General features: G+C 39.4%; 1 pseudogene; it reads right to left on the bottom strand.

The window, feature by feature from the left end:
• The window catches only part of LOC132125350 (protein fantom-like), a 61093-nt pseudogene that overhangs the window by 35344 nt on the left and 5287 nt on the right, over positions 1-20462 (bottom strand).

Consider the following 20462-nt stretch of genomic DNA (forward strand, 5'->3'; position numbering starts at 1 on the left):
AAACAAGAGGATGAGATCAGGAGTGAGTTTGAACCATATGAACAAACCATACCACATTTTTATGGGGAAACCCACCACAGTGTAATGGCAGAAGATGGGGCTCACCTGTCCTGCCCCAGGTTTACCACCTCTTTATAAGCATTATCCGACGTAAGACGAAAAAGTTCAAAATATCAAATGCCACTGATGAGGGTTAATGGCAACTATCCAGAATACAAACCGTGGGGCCATTCTGACATGAATGCTGTGCTGAGTAAATTCCGAAGCCATGGCCAGAATTAAGTGAATGAATAAATACAAATTTGATGTAAAAGTAATGACAATGACTGCAAAGAACTTTGAGAAACATTTGAGTTGCGAAAATAAAGTAAATATAAAAATATAAAGATGTTTATTTTTAAAATGCATATAATTTCTGACAAGTTTTAAACTGGGCTAGAGTAAAATGATAGTACGATGAAATTATGTTAAAAATGAATGAAAATGCATTGTTACGAGTCCTGAATCCCTCAGAGTTCTCTCTCTCATTCAAAGTAAGCTAAGATGCCGTTATCTGAGCCTGTGTTTAAGTGATAAGCTATTTATAGTACAGCACAGTGTTTCAGTCAAATCATAGGCACTGAGATGCTAAAGGACATGACAAAAAGAGTTCAGATTTAATGCATTAAGAGGGCAATTGGTAGTTAAATGTTCAACTGCCCAGTGCATTTAAGAAATAAGAGATTTTAAAAATAATGAATAACAATTTAGGAGCAATTGTTGAAGAGACATGAGGTCTTTAAAATAATGATACAGACCCTGAGCTATAGAGGTAATAATTTTGAATAGTTAAACAGTTGTATTGCTATTTGTTCTATGACCAGTAACTTATCTGTCTTATTTTTAGTCTCCACCATCATACAGGGCCTGATGGCTGCAGCTACAGAAGCAACAGAAAATTACAATGAATGGACGGGTGTGAAAAATAAATTCACTGAGTAATCTCAGCATGATAGTTTGGAGGCATCCAATTGATTTTAGCGATTAAATATTAGTTTGATTAACCTGTCTCAATGTTTTAACACTAGTAGGTGCTGTCAATGGCTCTCATGGTTCTTGAGTGTACCTTTCCTAAGCTGCAGGAAATACTGGATTCTGGAAGAAGACTGTCGAGGATGTTGCAACGGGAAAGAGTGGTTACCAGTGTGCATGAGGTGATTTCTCAATGACGGGTAAGATCCTCTTTTGGCCAATAGGGGACAACCTAAGGCAGGGGGTCACCGCCACTGGGCACCTGCCCAGAAGGGAGGTGTTATATGTGAGATGGTAGTGGAGTTGAGCGGATGCTTGATAGGCCTAGAGCATCATTAAGAGGGGAACTGTAGAAAGTACAGCAATCTGCCTCAAAAACGTGAGCTCCTCCAGACCTGATCACCAGCAACCACATTCCTTGATTGCTTGTTGTGACAAGCGTCCACAACTTGATGCAACTATGCCAGGGGATCAGACCCTGAGGAAAAGAGGCTTATTTATAAAGAGTTAATGGCAATGGGCTGTCAAGAACCATCTGAGACCATGTGATGACAGACATTATTTTGAGACAAAATTTCTTATGTGGCTAAAACAATATTGAACTAATATGTCTATATCATAGCCTTTACTCATGCAGGTAATTAGGAATAGCATAAGATGATTACAAGATATGGTGGTGGCTAAAAATGAAGACTACTTTTGCTTAATCAAGAGATGGTTTAGATAACAAAGGTTAAGGGAATTAAGCATGTAAGGTAAAAATAATTTTAAAGAAATGCTCCTAGCATTATGTATTTTAAACAGTCTAAACTGAGATTTGAGATATAGAAACTTTGACATTTTAACCTATTTGAATGATTAAGGGTTATATGTTGTAATAAAATTGATATTATAGTCTAAGTTAAAGTTTGGCGAAAATTGTCTAAATAAATAAATAACGAATATTTTGCACAGTAAGAGAGAGAGTGGTGCTTGAGTGGAGGCAGGGATGGTGCTCTGCTTCTCTTATTGGCCTGCTAAGTAAGAGTAACCAAAACAGAGCAATGATTTTAAGACCAAAACAACCCAGCTGATTTTTCTCTAAATAAGAAGTAGGCATGAAAAACAGTAAGGCTGTACTGCAGTGGACAGTACAGAAAGAACAGGTTTTCATGAACCTGAAAACTGACATGGCTACTGCTGCCACATTGCAAACTCCCAACCATGCATTACCTTTTTACTTAGATCTACTCAGACTCAGCTTATACAGTAACAGCTGCAACGATAGAACTAACCGGGTGGGCCAGGGTAGGGTTTGTAACATCTACAGGAAAACCCATAAAACACTCACAAGAAGCCTCTGAGTTATTAGAGGCTATCATGCTACCCAAAGAATTGGCTATCATAAAATGTACAGCACATACAAAAGGTCAGGACAGTGTCTCAAAAGGGAATGATGCAGCAGACCAGGCAGCAAAACAGGCAGCTGGATACCTTACATTGCAGATGGTAGTCACAGCAACAGATGAACTGATGGAATTAGAACCAGCAATAACCACTGAGTACATCAGACAGGGACAGACGGCAGCCTCTCCTGAGGAACGTAGTAGTTGGGTAAGCAAGGGAGAAACAATGGCTGACACAGGGCTTTGGGTGGGACCTGATGGACGACAGGTACTACCTGCAAACACAGCAGCTCACATATTAACAGAAGCACACTCATTGGCACAGAGTAGTGAGAAAGACATGACAAAACGCATGAAGGCATGGTGGCACCCTTTTATGCCTCATTTGATCAGTAATACAATTGCTAACTGTGAGACATGTGTAAAATTCAATGTGAGACCTACTGCTAGGCCTGAGGCTGGACACTTCCCCACAGACAGGGGCCCAGGGCACACAGTGGTGATTGATTTTACTGATATGTTGATACCAGTGAACAAGAAAAGGTACCTGTTGGTGATGGTGGACCAGTTCAGTGGGTGGCCTGAAGCATTTCCATGCAGAAAGGAGGATGCCACGTCTGTGGTGAAGTGCCTGGTCAATCAGTACATAACAAAACATGGTTTCCCAAAATTAATCAGGTCTGATAATGGCTCACACTTTAAAAACGAACACCTACAGATGGTAGAAAAACAATTGGGTTTGAAACATGTGTATGGGGCAGTATACCACCCCCAAAGCCAGGGGAAGGTGGAAAGGCTAAACCTAACACTAAAAAACTAATTGGCAAAAATATGTGCATATACGAACATGAATTGGGTTGAAGCTCTGCCTATGGCATTAATGTCTGTCAGATGCTCAATCAATAGAACCACAGGGTTTACACCATTTGAACTGACCACTGGCAGACAATTTCCTGGCCCATGGGCTCCCCTCTGTACGGAGGGGCAAACTGACAAACCAATTGCTTTTGCTACTAAAGTGAATGTGGTTATTAACATGTTTTGCCCACAGAAAAATTGGCCTGACTCCTCTGGCACAGATCCAGCCCCGAAGGAAATATCTGACAACCAGTGGGTACGATTGAAACAGCTAAAACGAAAATGGTCATCTCCCAGGTGGTCAGAACCGCTGAAAGTGACAGCACGAACCTCCCACTGTGTACAGGTAGCTGGAAAAGGTAAAACATGGTTTCATTTGTCTGCATGCATGTTCTGTGACCCTCCTTCTAGGACCCTAGCAGACACCAGAATTTACCTTTTGGAAGGTCAAAGAGAGGGAGACGTGGAGGAGCAGGAACAGGAGCAGCGTGAAACAGAGGAAGCAGAGGAAGGACAGAGTCAGACCAATGCAACTAACACAGCTCCAAACCAGCTAACCCTGACAGAAACAAAAACAAGCCCAAGACTTTTACTCAGGAAAGGGGACTTGTTGGAAATTCCCGAGGACATACCCATTGCCCACTGCATAAGCGCAGATTATGCATTAGGAGCAGGAGTAGCCAGACAGATTAGGGAAAAATACGGAGTCCAGCAGCTAAATGCAACAGTAAGCAGACCAGGTCAGTGCATAAGAACAGAGCATGGTAGGAAACACATCTACCATTTAGTGACCAAATTGTGGTGTAGGGACCTACCCACTTATGAAACATTAGAAAGCTGCCTGAGAAATTTAAAGGAACAGTGTAGCAAAGACAAAATTGAAGTACTAGCCATTCCCAAATTAGGCTGTGGGCTAGACAAACTGGACTTTACAAAGGTTAGAAGCATCCTAGAGAGGGTGTTTGAAAAAGAGACCATACAAATAGTGGTAATTGTGCAAGAATGAGGAAAATAAATGTGGCAGTATGTGTATGGGGAGTGGCGGTTATAGCTTGCATAGTAATTGTGGGGTATCACATGGTGGGTATGAAAAGACAAAAAAGGAACAAAATATGGGAGGGAGGGTCTTCTGGGGTAAGAATGACCCTAGAAAAATTGAAAGGGAAAGATGGGTACTGGGAAGTGGACCTGTGTAAAATTATAGACTGTAGGGGAGGGGATGGAGAAAAGGGGTGGCTGGGATATATAGTGTATGGATGTTACTGGGCAAAAGAGAAACCGCCAACCGAAGCATGGTGTCCCAGTTGGAATAATGTAACTTGGACCTCAAAGAATGTAGGGCAAAGTAAAATGGGAGATGGGGTAGTATTAGGACAATTAAAAAACATGTTAAAAGTACCACTAAAAATAACTAGAGTAGGCCAGACAAAAAGCACAATAAATAGACTGATAATAACCCTAAAAAATTACAGAGGAGGGAATTACGAAGAATACTTCACTCTGGGAGTAGACATCAGAATGACTGACCCCCTGCATTTGATAAGAATAGTGACAAATGATGGAGTCACGCCCACTAAGGGTAGCAACATAATTGATTTGACTAAAAGAGAAAGGGTAATAAAAGCATTAGATTATAGTACAATCACTCCTTTAGATCTAATGACCATGGAAACAGGATACCATGAGTCCAACCTCTGGTTAGATTGGGTATATAGTGCAGCTGCCGATTTAGGGTTTGAAGGATGTATAGCCTGTGCTGCTGGTAGACCACAATTAAACACGGAACCAGGTCCTCTCCATCAGAACGATGAATGGGGATATAAATGCATGTTGAAATTAACACAAGAGAAAAATCCTACTAACTGCTCCGCTCTAACCCAAATATACCCCATTACTGGGAATAGGTCATCTCTGGGAGTGCCACTAATCAGACAGAAAGCTAATTACACCTGTTTCAACTTTACTTCCCAAACTAGCAAGATTTTAGCAAACAACCAAGATTTTGGTAGGAAAATTCAATGAAAAATGGTGTACAAAAATTGAACAAGGGGGGCATGAAAAAATCGGTCCCATACCGAGAGAGGGACTCTATTATGCCTGTGGGAAGAAAATAACCATAGTAAGAATATACTCCAATATGGAGGGCCTTTGCGCCATGATCAGAGTAGCAGTACCTATGATTCTAATAGGAAACAGGAAGGCCCCTGAGATTGGTACCCGAAAAAGGAGGGCCATAGCTGATTTTGACCTCACCAAAAATACCCCCACTTACATAGATGCTATAGGGATACCAAGAGGGGTACCTGATGAGTTTAAAATAGCAGACAATATAGCTGCAGGCTTTGAAAACATACCCATAATCTCTGCCATATTTCCAATTACCCCAAACAAAAATATAGACAGAATTAACTACATTCATTACAATGTACAGAGACTATCAAACTTCACCAGAGATGCTGTAGAAGGATTACGGGCCCAGTTGGCAGCAACCTCTTTGATGACCATCCAGAACAGGTAAGCACTGGACATGCTCATGACAGAGAAGGGAGGAGTGTGTTCCATGTTCAAAGACACCTGCTGTACAGCAATACCTAACAACACTGCCCCTGATGGTTCCGTGTCTAAGGCTTTAGATGGGTTGAGAGCACTCTCTGAAGAAATGAAAGAGAATTCAGGGGTGGATAATGCTGTAACTAGGTGGATGGAAGACATGTTTGGGGCCTGGAAAGGAGTAATAATATCTATACTAACATCTATGGGAATATTCCTGGGGATCCTGGTGACCTGTGGGTGTTGTTGTATCCCTTGTATGAGAAGCATGATGAACAGGTTAATTACAACAGCAATAGAGAAAAAAGATCCTCCGCCATACCAGATGCCCTTACTAGCTGCAGAAAGGAGTGAGGAGAGCGAAGAAGACGAAGAGGTGGTAGAAATGTTAGGTGATCTCTAGTAGGAGATCAAGAGAGGGAATTGTGGAAAATATTATTGTGTCTATGTATTAAATTGTAAAAATATAAAATGAACAAACTGTCTTTTAGAAGAATGTGTGTAGGTGTTGTTCTCTTTCTCTCTGTCTAACTTCAGCAGAAACTGCAAGGCTAGAAAATATCAGAAAGACACCTGTGAATGTCAGCGCCCTGCACAGTGGAAAAGTACCCAAGGAGGAGCTACTGTGAAGCAAGAATATATATTGAACTGCTTATGCTTTGTAAAAACATTCTGGACTGCCCAGATGTTATATCTTTGGTAGACTGTAATCCTGAGCTCAGAAAAGACAATTCTGATTCTTTATTAAAAGATTTTCTTAACTATATACAAGTCTCCAGTTTATCATTTGACGAATCAAAGAACTGGGAGGAAAACTCTGCAGGGGCAGAGTTTCCAACATTACTCATCCATTTTTGAGAAGAATACAAATAAACCAGATAATCTGCATGTTTAGAATCTAATGGTGGATTAAACCTGTGGATCCTGTCTTCTTGTTTGCATGTGTGTTGTTTAAGTGTGAGGTTTTCATACTGCAGCCGTACAACTTCGTCCTCCGGGTCCTCTCTGCTGAACCTGGACACATTCTGCCTCTCTCTGGCATTCTGGGACAGCAGAGCCTCTAAAAACGTATTCAAACAGTTTCAAACAGGATTACTCATTTACCTGCCCTTCACTAAAGCAATGATTGTCAGTTATAATGGTACTTTTGTTTTAATACTGACCAGGCAGTGGCCAGACAGTGATGTCTTTCACAGGAATATCTCCAGCTGTCTCATCATTCAGACTGAAATCAAACACAGCAAATAGAACTCACATGTGGAAATATGAATTATAGTACATTACTTTTATTAAAACTTTAAACAACAACTGATACAATGGTATTAATGTTCACTTTGGACATGTGTTATGATATTAATATCATAAGTAAATATTACCACATATGAACATGAACATGTTATATATCAAAGTAGCGAGGCTTTACCATTTGATACTTGTGTACTTGATACTTGCATCCATACTGATACATGAATAAGATCTGATAACGACTGAAATAAAGTTGGTTCAACGTTTGAAATTTGACAGAGATTCAGCCTCAGAAATCTTCAATAATTCTTTCATGATTTAGCACAATGACCAGAAACACGCTGTGTTGTAATTGTTTTCAAATGTTGAAGAGAACACACATTGTGTTTTATTGGTTTTAATCTGCCTTAAGGAATTATAACTGATAGACCTTATAGTGTAAAAGTGCATGACAAGGACTGTCAGCAAAGTGCAAAACGAAGAGAAAAAAGGCAAGGCAAGTTTATTTATATAGCACATTTCGTACACAATGGTAATTCAAAGTGCTTAACAGATGAGCTAAACAGATGAGTTTTAAGTCTAGATTTAAATGTGACTAGTGTTTTAGCACATCTGATCTCTTCTGGAAGCTGATTCCAACTGCGGCCGGCATAGTAACTGAAGGCGGACTCCCCTTGTTTTGAGTGAACCCTTGGTATTTCTAACTGACTCGATCCTAATGATCTGAGTGGTCTGTTAGGCTTATATTCAGTGAGCATATCTGAAATATATTTCGGTCCCAGATCATTTAGTGACTTATATACGAGTAAAAGTACTTTAAAATCAATCCTAGATGTAACTGGAAGCCAGTGTAAGGACCTGAGGACTGGTGTGATATGCTCAGATTTTCTGGTTCTAGTCAGAATCCTGGCAGCAGCATTCTTGACTTGAAACAAAACATCTAATTCTTGCAATGTTTTGTAAATGATAGTATGCTGATTTAGCTACTGCTTTGACATGACTACTGAAACTAAGGTCTGTCTCCAGAATCACACCAAGATTCCTGACTTGATTTTTAGTTGTTTGACCCCTAGAGTCAAGGTATGCATTCACCTTGAACACTTCATCTTTGTTTCCAAATGCAATGACTTCAGTTTTTTCCTTGTTTAACTGAAGAAAGTTCTGGCACATCCAACTATTAATTTCATCAATGCATTGGCAGAGGGAGTTGATGGGGCTGTAGTCATGTGGAGATAAGGCTAGGTAAATCTGGGTATCATCAGCATAGCTGTGATAGGCAATTTGGTTCTTTCTCATTATTTGACTTAGTGGGAGCATATACAGGCTAAACAAGAGCGGTGCAAGAATTGACCCTTGTGGGACTCCGCATGTCATGGACGTCCACTTATGCTTATGCTCTCCTATACTCACATAATAGCCTCTCCCTTCTAAGTATGACCTGAACCATTTGAGTACCATCCCAGAAAGCCCGACCCAGTTTTTCAGTCTCTCTAGTAGTATGTTATGATCGACAGTGTCAAACGCAGCACTGAGATCTAGCAATACCAGCACCGATATTTTGCCAGAGTCACAATTTAAGCGAATATCATTTATTATCTTAATGAGTGCTGTCTCTGTGCTGTGATGCGGTCGAAGACCAGATTGAAATTTTTCCACGTATTCATTTGAGTTTAAGTATTTGTTCAGCTGATTAAAAACTACCTTTTCTATAATTTTGCCTATAAATAGAAAGATTAGATGTTGGTCTAAATTGCTCAAAATGGTGTTATCAAGATTGCTCTTTTTCAGGAGGGGCTTAACAACTGCAGTTTTTAAGAAGTTTGGAAATGTCCCAGAAAGAAGTGAGGCGTTCACCACTTCTAAAAGATCTGCTTCTAAGCAGTTAAGCACACTTTAGAAAAAAGATGTGAGAAGTGTGTCAAGATAGGGGGTTGACGATTTTAGGTGCTGCACTATGTCTTCCAGAATTTTGCTATCAATTGCTTCAAAAATAGACATAGTATCTTTTTGATATTGTGGCCTAATCTGTCTGACCTCTGCATTACTTGAGGATGTGCTAAACGCCTTCCTGATATTGATGCTATTCTTAGAAAAGAAGGATGCAAACTCATTGCATTTGCTGTCTGAGAGCATTTCACTGGGAATCTGACTTGGGGGGGGGGGGGGGGGGGGTTTGTCAGTCTCTCAACAGTGGCAAAAAGAGTACGAGTGTTATTTAAGTTACTGTTTATAAGGTTTGAGAAGAAATGTTGTCTAGCTGTGGCTAGTTTCACATTAAAAGTATGAAGGCTGTCTTTATAGATGCTATAGTGAATTTCAAGTTTTGTCTTCCGCCACATCCTCTCTGCTTTTCTGCATTGTCTTTTCATAGTCTGAACTGCTGTTGATCTTCTCCAAACTGATTTCTGTCTGTTTGTTTTCTTACTGACTATTATTGGAGCAATATCATCAATAACATTCTTAACTTTTGAGTTGAAGGAATCAAGGAGAATATCAACAGAGTCTGCAGAAATGCTTGGTGTTAAAGATATAGCCTCCATAAATAGTACACTTGTGTTCTCGTTTATGCATCTCCTTCTGACAGAGACCGATCTAGATTCAGTTGTAGCAGACATCAAAATATCAAAGAAAATACAGAAGTGATCAGATAGTGCCATGTCCTTAATAACAATGGATGAAATGTTTAGACCCCTACTGATGATTAAGTCTAGAGTGTGTCCACCTTTGTGTGTGGGTCCATGCACATGCTGAGTCAAGTCAATGGTGTTTAGAACCGTTATCATTTCTTTTGTAGTTTTGTTTTCTGCATTATCTATGTGAATATTAAAATCCCCTGCAATAGCAAAACGGTCAAACTCTGAGGAAATTTCTGTGTAACATTTCTGTGACCTCTTCAACAAAGGCTGGAGAGTATTTTGTAAGCCTGTAAATAATAATAAACAGAATGCGTGGAGCACCTTTCAGCACAATCCCTAGATATTCAAAAGACAAGTACTGACCAAATTACACTTGCTTGCATTGATAGACATCTTTAAATAGAGCATCTACACCCCCACCTCTCCTAACAGTCCTGCAGACACTCATGTAAGTGAAGTTAGGAGGGGCTGCTTCATTAAGGACTGTTGCATTGCAGCTGTCTTCAAGCCATGTTTCGTTTAGAAACATAAAATCCAGATTGTTTGTGGTTATAAAGTCATTGATTAGAAATGATTTATTTTTTAGTGAGCGAATGTTTAAAGATGCTAACTTGATGGCTGTGCTTTGTGTCTTTACATTAATCTTAGTTTGATGCATAATAGGCCGCAGATTAGATGAGTTTGCCCTTCGGCTTGAGATGGCCTTAGACTTTCTATCACGTGATAAAACTGAAATAGAAAAAGCTACAGGCACACTGGGTTCCCGCTTGTTCTGTAAGCATTTATGAATTTTGCTGTTATTATAGTGGGCCCCGACACATATCACTGAGAGCTGCTATCAGTTGTTTTTGGTTCACCTTTAGCAGATAGAGGGTTTGAGCCCTGGCGTTGTGGCAGTGGTCGAAGAGCTCTCGCAGGAGCAGGGACCACAGGCTTTGGTGGTTGTGGGGCCCCCCATTTTTTTGTTGATATATGCGGGCTTGCAGCAAATGAGTGAGAGAGTTTAGTCCCAGCATACACCAATTCCTCCATTTTCTGTGAAAAACACAGAAGTGGAGATGCTAGAGAAAGGGATAATGTGTCTGGTGAGATGGGCTGTGTCTCTGGTGTTTCCGGTGGCTGTGATATGTTGTCCTGGCTTCCCTGGCTGTTTTTCAGAAAGTCATCCCTGCGTGCTGAATCTTGTAGCTGTTTTGAAACATCACAGTCTGTCTGTGAGGAGCTCTGTGGGGCAGGGCTCAGCCGGGATAGTGTCTATAAGCAGTGCTTGTTTTGGCTGCATGGTGTTATCACTGTCCTTGTGGGATATGTCAACCACATGATGACTCGGACCCGGTGTGTGTGTGCTGAATGGATTGACACACTCTGCTGAAGGATTACGGAGGGAAAAGTAGATATTGTCCTTAAACACTCTAGCACCAAGTTTGTTTGGGTGGAGGCCATCCGGTTTAAACAATTGTCTATGGCCCCAGAAAAGATTGAAGTTGTCAATGAAATTCACTCTTTTTATATTACAAGATCTTTGTAGCCATGTGTTTAGCCCAATCAACCGTGAAAACATTATTTCTCCTTGCTGGGAGTGGTCCACTGATGAACGACTGAACTTTGAGTCTTCGAAGTGTTTCAAAGAGTTCACTGAAGTCCTTCTTAAGAAGTTCTGACGGCTCTTTCCGAATATCATTCTTCCCCACATGGATGATGATTCGATTTGCAGTCTTGTGCTTCATCAGAATAATCTGAAGTTCCTTGTTCACATCAAAGACCGTTGCTTGAGGAAGGCAGCATGTTGTTGTAGTCCTGCTATGGATGTTTCTGATAACAGAGTCACCCACTTTCAGAGTCCTTGGCTCGGCTGCGCTCTGAGCTGAATGCCACTGTCTGCTCGTCCTTGAGCGCCTGTTAGTAGCAGTGTTAGCTGCTGGCTGATCCAATAGATGTTTAATCACATTTCGGGATTACTCACCCACATTCATTAATGCTTCAAATCTGTTCTCAAGATGTATAGGGGTGGTTGAATGCCAGTATTCACAAGCCTTGTCATAATCAAATTTGGGGTAGAGGAAGCTACAGCAGCAATACGAGAAACTTGTAACAATCTGATGTCTCGTGTTCCTTTGGGTCTTGCTCCCTGTTTCGGCTTGTTCCTCTACACTTGGTATAAACTGTTGAGATTAAGAAAAGATTCATGGGACTCACCGGCTGTATGCTGAGAGGGTCCATGACGACAGTCTGCTAAGTGAAGTGACATTCAGCCAAGTATGGTGACCCATACTCAGAATTTGTGCTCTGCATTTAACCCATCCGAAATGCACACACACAGAGCAGTGAACACACACACACTGTGAACACACACCCGGAGCAGTGGGTAGCCATTTATGCTGCGGCGCCCGGGGAGCAGTTGGGGGTTCGATGCCTTGCTCAAGGGCACCTAAGTCGTGGTATTGAGCAAGGCATCGAACCCCCAACTGCTCCCCGGGCGCCGCAGCATAAATGGCTGCCCACTGCTCCGGGTGTGTGCTCACAGTGTGTGTGTGTGTGTTCACTGCTCTAAGTGTTCCGTCTGTTTTGGAAGTCCAGCAAGTAACTTTGTTTCAAGAATCACAATCCTTTGTAGAAGTTTGCAGCAGTTCATGCAACAAGTAGATCCAACAGGAGGCATTTTTTCTCTCTTCTGTTTGAATGTAGGCAGTTGTTTTCCCGTCTCCGGAATGTTAGCTGCTGGCAGTGGGAGGCAAAGTCTTCTTTTTGTAGTATTATTCCAGTCCCAAAGGGTTTTTAGTTTTAGCATTTGTCCAAAAATCTGTTTTTTGAGCACTGTGCTGATCTGCTGATGTAGAAATCTTAGAAAAATCTGAGAAAAGTACAGAAATAAGAAGCATAGCGCAGAGCAGTAAGCTAGAACCTGCGAACGGTAGCAAAGCCAGAAGCTTTGCACAATTATTCCATCTAAATGCTTTACTTGTGAAATGTATGAATAATAAATCTCAAATCAAAGGGGTGAGACTTATTATGTGTTCATAAAAGAACATTTAGCTGTTATTCACAGAATTGTAGCACAACAAAAGATATTGAAATGTACCGATTGAGAAAAAGCTGAGTAGGGTATTCCTGCACAATCGGAGGCTGCAGTTTTAGGACCCTGGTTATAGGACCCTAGTTTTTTGTGACAGTGAAACCTACCGAACTGCATCACCAACAACACTAATTTAAGATGGATGACATGGACAATCAGACAGTGAGTACCCATATAATTTTAACTTTTATTATAATACGTTTATACGGAGAAAAGTTACGTGGCCAAAGTGAGAGCTGCTAACTATGAATTAATAACTATTCCCACGAATTCAGAATCCATGTTCTAGATATATTAATTACTACGACGTTCTTTATTCGTGGCCATGATTTAATAAATCCTTGTTGAGTTTTATAATTAGTAAATCTAGCCAGCACATTCATTTAACTTAAAAGATGAGCATGAAAGCATGCTAATGTTAAATGTGTAAGATTTAGCTTAATGTATTAGTGTGAAAACTTGCTTAATCATTGTTTTACCTTATTAGTTAAGTATAAAATACCTTTCATAATTCAACTGCCTGGTTGTACTACAAATTAGCCTGTCATTTTGGCATTGTTTTGCAATCATGAATGAGTTGTTTGGCAGTTTTAACAATGTCAATGTCAATGTCAATGTCACCTTTATTTATATAGCGCTTTAAACAAAATACATTGCGTCAAAGCAACTGAACAACATTCATTAGGAAAACAGTGTCAATAATGCAAAAATGATAGTTAAAGGCAGTTCATCATTGGATTCAGTTATGTCCTCTCTGTTCAGTTAAATAGTGTCTGTGCATTTATTTGCAATCAAGTCAACGATATCGCTGTAGATGAAGTGTCCCCAACTAAGCAAGCCAGAGGCGACAGCGGCAAGGAACCGAAACTCCATCGGTGACAGAATGGAGAAAAAAACCTTGGGAGAAACCAGGCTCAGTTGGGGGGCCAGTTCTCCTCTGACCAGACGAAACCAGTAGTTCAATTCCAGGCTGCAGCAAAGTCAGATTGTGCAGAAGAATCATCTGTTTCCTGTGGTCTTGTCCTGGTGCTCCTCTGAGACAAGGTCTTTACAGGGGATCTGTATCTGGGGCTCTAGTTGTCCTGGTCTCCGCTGTCTTTCAGGGATGTAGAGGTCCTTTCTAGGTGCTGATCCACCATCTGGTCTGGATACGTACTGGATCCGGGTGACTGCAGTGACCCTCTGATCTGGACACAGACTGGATCTGGTGGCCACGGTGACCTCGGAACAAGAGAGAAACAGACAAATATTAGCGTAGATGCCATTCTTCTAATGATGTAGCAAGTACATAGGTTGTTATGGGAAGTGTTTCCGGTTCCGGTTTGCCTAATTAATGCAGCCTAAAAATCCTTTAACGGATTTGGATAATAAAAACATATTAGTATGTTATGTGTATGCCAGGTTAAAGAGATGGGTCTTTAATCTAGATTTAAACTGCAAGAGTGTGTCTGCCTCCCGAACAATGTTAGGTAGGTTATTCCAGAGTTTGGGCGCCAAATAGGAAAAGGATCTGCCGCCTGCAGTTGATTTTGATATTCTAGGTATTATCAAATTGCCTGAGTTTTGAGAACGTAGCGGACGTAGAGGATTATAATGTAAAAGGAGCTCATTCAAATACTGAGGTGCTAAACCATTCAGGGCTTTATAAGTAATAAGCAATATTTTAAAATCTATGCGATGCTTGATAGGGAGCCAGTGCAGTGTTGACAGGACCGGGCTAATATGGTCATACTTCCTGGTTCTAGTGAGAACTCTTGCTGCTGCATTTTGGACTAGCTGTAGTTTGTTTACTAAGCGTGCAGAACAACCACCCAATAAAGCATTACAATAATCTAACCTTGAGGTCATAAATGCATGGATTAACATTTCTGCATTTGACATTGAGAGCATAGGCCGTAATTTAGATATATTTTTGAGATGGAAAAATGCAGTTTTACAAATGCTAGAAATGTGGCTTTCTAAGGAAAGATTGCGATCAAGTAGCACACCTAGGTTCCTAACTGATGACGAAGAATTGACAGAGCAACCATCAAGTCTTAGACAGTGTTCTAGGTTATTACAAGCAGAGTTTTTAGGTCCTATAATTAACACCTCTGTTTTTTCAGAATTTAGCAGTAAGAAATTACTCGTCATCCAGTTTTTTATATCGACTATGCAATCCATTAGTTTTTCAAATTGGTGTGTTTCACCGGGCTGCGAAGAAATATAGAGCTGAGTATCAACAGCATAACAGTGAAAGCTAACACCATGTTTCCTGATGATATCTCCCAAGGGTAACATATAAAGCGTGAAGAGTAGCGGCCCTAGTACTGAGCCTTGAGGTACTCCATACTGCACTTGTGATCGATAGGATACATCTTCATTCACTGCTACGAACTGATGGCGGTCATATAAGTACGATTTAAACCATGCTAATGCACTTCCACTGATGCCAACAAAGTATTCAAGTCTATGCAAAAGAATGTTGTGGTCAATTGTGTCAAACGCAGCACTAAGATCCAATAAAACTAATAGAGAGATACACCCACGATCAGATGATAAGAGCAGATCATTTGTAACTCTAAGAAGAGCAGTCTCAGTACTATGATACGGTCTAAATCCTGACTGGAAATCCTCACATATACCATTTTTCTCTAAGAAGAAATATAATTGTGTGGATACCACCTTTTCTAGTATCTTGGACAGAAAAGGGAGATTCGAGATTGGTCTATAATTAACTAGTTCTTTGGGGTCAAGTTGTGGTTTTTTGATGAGAGGCTTAATAACAGCCAGTTTGAAGGTTTTGGGGACATGTCCTAATGACAATGAGGAATTAATAATAGTCAGAAGAGGATCTATGACTTCTGGAAGCACCTCTTTCAGGAGCTTAGATGGTATAGGGTCTAACATACATGTTGTTGGTTTAGATGATTTAACAAGTTTATGCAATTCTTCCTCTCCTATAGTAGAGAATGAGTGGAACTGTTCCTCAGGGGGTCTATAGTGCACTGTCTGATGTGATACTGTAGCTGACGGCTGAATGGTTGCAATTTTATCTCTAATAGTATTGATTTTAGAAGTAAAGTAGTTCATAAAGTCATTACTGCTGTGGTGTTGGGAAATGTCAACACTTGTTGAGGCTTTATTTTTCGTTAATTTAGCCACTGTATTGAATAAATACCTGGGGTTATGTTTGTTTTCTTCTAAAAGAGAAGAAAAGTAATCGGATCTAGCAGTTTTTAATGCTTTTCTGTAGGATATGTTACTTTCCCGCCAAGCAATACGAAATACCTCTAGTTTTGTTTTCCTCCAGCTGCGCTCCATTTTTCGGGCTGCTCTCTTTAGGGTGCGAGTATGCTCATTATACCATGGTGTCAAACTGTTTTCCTTAACCTTCCTTAAGCGTAAAGGAGCAACTTTATTTAAAGTGCTAGAAAAGAGAGAGTCCATAGTTTCTGTTACATCATCAAGTTGTTTTGAGGTTTTGGATATGCTAAGGAATTTTGTTACATCAGGAAGATAACTTAAAAAGCAGTCTTTTGTGTTAGAAGTGATGGTTCTTCCATACTTGTAACAAGAAGTAGAATTTACAATTTTGGCTATATGAATTTTGCAAAGAACTAAATAATGATCTGAGATATCATCACTTGGCTGAATAATTTCAACACCATCAACATCAATTCCATGTGACAGTATTAAATAAATGATTTCGACAATGAGTAGGTCCTGAAACGTGTTGTCTAACACCAATAGAGTTCAGAATGTCTATAAATGCTGATCCCAATGCATCGTTTTCATTATCAACATGGATATTAAAATCACCAACTATTAAACTTTATCTGCAGCCAGAACTAACTCGGATGTAAAATCACCAAACTCTTTAATAAAGTCTGTATGGTGCCCTGGTGGCCTGTATACAGTAGCCAGTACAAACATAACAGGGGATTTATCATTAACATTTGTTTCTCTGGATAATGTTATATGAAGTACCATTACTTCAAACGAGTTATACTTGAAGCCTGCCCTCTGAGAAATCCTGAAAACGTTGTTATAAATTGAAGCAACACCTCCACCTTTGCCTTTTAGACGTGGCTCATGTTTATAACAGTAATCTTGGGGGGTGGACTCATTTAAAATAATGTAATCATCATTATTAACAGTCTGTAAGAATTTAGCCTAATCTCTACGGTCTACGACACACACAGTCCATGGTTATCATGTGTTAGTTTCTGTGATGTTCTGCATGGCCAATATGAATTTTATGGATTTAGTTAGGATCATTGTAGGACAAATGATGAAAAAAACGATAGTGAGGAAGACAGTGAGGAACAACAGGACATCTTGTCTTCATATCTGAGAGGAGAGGTGGATAGGATACCAACACAATTGAGTGTCACAGATGAAGTGCAGTTCTTTTTCCAGAGGTATGCCGAACCATGTAATGTGTGTTGTGTGTCCTGCTCCTGCGGTCACAATGTACTGCATAAACTGGATGCTAGCACTACTGTATAATGGCTTGCTGTTCAGTACAGGAGGCTGAGCACATCTTCCTTTCAGGTCTGGATTATCATTGCAGGTCAGAGTAGATTATTAATGATTTTTGAGCAATGCCCCGTGCACCCTTTTGTTACTGATATTTATGTTAACACAACAGTGATTGTTCTCTGATAACTATTTCAGTGAAGTGGAAGAATTTAAAAGGCAAACTGAAAAACAATTGAGGAAAGAAGGGAGACCATTCAATTGGTGGGTATTGCTCTTATATATTTACACATTTGGAGTTTGGAATTAGATGTCAGTAACATGAACATTCTATTTGACTTTCTCTCTCTACATCTCCAACATTTCATATGTGTGAAATCAAAGATATATATTTCAGTTGAACATGTTAAAAAATGTTTCTTATTTAATTCTCTCTCTCTCTCAGTTGAAGCCTACAGCCATTCTGTCTGTGCAGCAGCTGATGGAAAAGGGGGCTTTTTGATGCTTTTGTTCTTGCACAAATTATTATATATATATATATATATATATATATATATATATATATATATATATATATATATATATATAAATTCATTCTTTAATCATTCTCGAGTTTTGTCTTGCCTCTCTACAACCATTACAATATCTGGCTATATCATTTAGTGACTGCATATGCTGATTCCATCTTTAGTTTACCTGATAATAAGCTAATTAGTTAAACTTAAGGAGGTAAACCAATATACAGTATAATTAAGACTTACTCCACTTTTTCAGTTGTTTAAAGATTGATATACATTTTTAATTTATTTTGTGTGAAATAATTTGTTTAAATTTAAAATTAACCTCTGATGGATTTTGAATAAAAAACACATTTTATAAAATATAATAAATATACTCTTAAATGTCTTTTGAACTATGTATGTAAAAACTAAACCACCTGGGTCCTATAACTGCGGTCCTGAAACTGCAACCGTTGCTTTATCATCCAGTTCGGTAGGTGGTGCTGTCACAAAAAACTAGGGTCCTATAGCCGGGGTCCAAAAACTGCAGCCTCCGATTTTGAAGGAACATACTATTAAAAAAGCTTGCAAAGCATTACAATGAGTGTGCAGTTTACCGCCCCCTCGAAGAAGATACTGCACTTGTCTTGACCAAGTTTGACATTCAGAAGTTGAAAAAATTTTAGAATGCATAGAGTTTGATATGTAAACGTCAAGGGGTGTGTCTTGTTACTTGTTCAAAGAATTATTTACATCCATCTTTTACTATCATATGTAAATCGTAATGCATACTATTGAATTAATTTAAACCCTTTTAATAAATAAATGTAAAATGCATGAAGTTATCTTTCTCAAATCCATCTCATTGTTAGTGGTTTCTAGAAGAACATTTTGATGGTGGTTTTAGCCACAGAACTGGAGTAGTTACCAATACATAATTTTGTTTTAAATACATACAATCTTCTATTTCAGCTATAAAGGCTGTGACTTGTTACAGATTTCTTATGGAAAATTGAGCGGTAGTTTCCATTGTCAAAAGTGATGCAGAAGTTACGCTATTGACTTTCAGAAATCACTTGCGTATGGGGTTATATTTCAGTCAGAATTCTGCGCGCGCACGATCACATTTTGAGCATGCAAAATGGCATTTCGCACGCGCGTGAACTGAGTTGTGCGGAGAAATTTTCGTCTCGCAAATAAGAAAATATTACGAGCGAACGAAAATCAGTTTTGTATTTAAAATGAGTATTTGTATGTGCGCGGACGTTCTCTTTCGCCTGTGCAAAGTTTCACTTTCTTGCTCCAGTCATACCAGCCGTGCGCGCTCTCCAAGCGCAGACGGCTCGCTTGCTCAACACAAACCCAGCGTTACAATATGTCATAATTCCAGCCAATCAGAGATGAGACTGCTAAATTCTGATTGGCTGGCTTGAAAACCAATCACAAGACTGCCTGCATCACCGACTGCGGAAGAGGGTAAATGCCTGTGGAAGAGATATATGTCTATGGGTGGAAGAGATGTTTGTTTGATAACTTTCATCAATTCAATTTAAGTTAAAATGTCTACCATTCGAAGACCACACGTAAGTAGCTTAATTCTTTATTTTTAAATCAAAATCTAATCGTACTATTGCTGTACATAATGGCATGTCCGAGACATAAGCTTCAATTTATGTAATTAATATTAGTGAGGGGTTTTATAAATTGTTTTGCAGTGAGGGAGAATAAGCCTGCATCCCAATGTGCATACTAAATAGTATTTAAGATTACTAATCCAGTCTATTTTTTTTACAGTAGACTAATATACACAATTAATGCAAAACCGGGCAGCTAATTGTTTACATTGTCATGTTTGCTATTTTGAGTATTATATGACAAATATACACGTGTAATTTTTAAGGCAAATGTAATTTGACAAACATAATTTGACCTTTATTTCACAGGATATTCTGAAACAGCAGTTTCTTGAGAGACTTTTAAACAAATTGCAATCTGCAATAAGTCAGCAACCACTTAACCTTGATTACTTAGAGTTCATGAGCCACCATGAGCTTGTTATACTTGAATCATTTTCTGGACAGATAGACATTCCCCCAGAGATTATAGATGGAGTACGAAATCTTTATCACCTGGTAAGGTCTGAGATTGAAGCCAGATGTGTGCCAATTGTGGAAGTGGAAAGAGTGGTTGGTCCAGGTGCTGGATGCCCAAAAATTTTAATTGAGAGAGAAAATCTTAAGGATTTGCTGGATACACATCTACCTGTTTCTTGCATTGCCAAATGCCTTGGTGTTTCTACAAGTACAGTTCAAAGGAGAATGAAAGAATATGATCTTTCTGTTAGAGGAACATACAGCTCCATCACAGACCCTGAGCTAGATAATGTAATATCATACATCAAGTCTCAGATGCCAAATGCTGGTTACCGCATGGTTCAGGGACATCTGGTTTCAATGGGACACCGTGTCCGCGAGGCCCCCTTTCCTTGGTCCATATTGATACCAATCATAAACTGATAAGGTATAGTATAATTCCAATGTAAACAGTAATGTATGAAGTAGATGTTGAGGGCATAATACATCTTAAGTCTTTGAGTGTAATATTGTATTTTACTGGTGGTGGAAAATTAGAGGCTACGGCTAGTCAAGTCTAGTTAAAAATCAAAGGACTAAACTTTTGCCTAATAATTAATTTATTCTTATTTTCATCCCATGTAGGTACAATATTGTTGTATTTGGTGGAG

The sequence above is a fragment of the Carassius carassius genome, chromosome 43 (genome assembly GCF_963082965.1).
Source record: "Carassius carassius chromosome 43, fCarCar2.1, whole genome shotgun sequence".
NCBI lineage: Eukaryota > Metazoa > Chordata > Actinopteri > Cypriniformes > Cyprinidae > Carassius > Carassius carassius.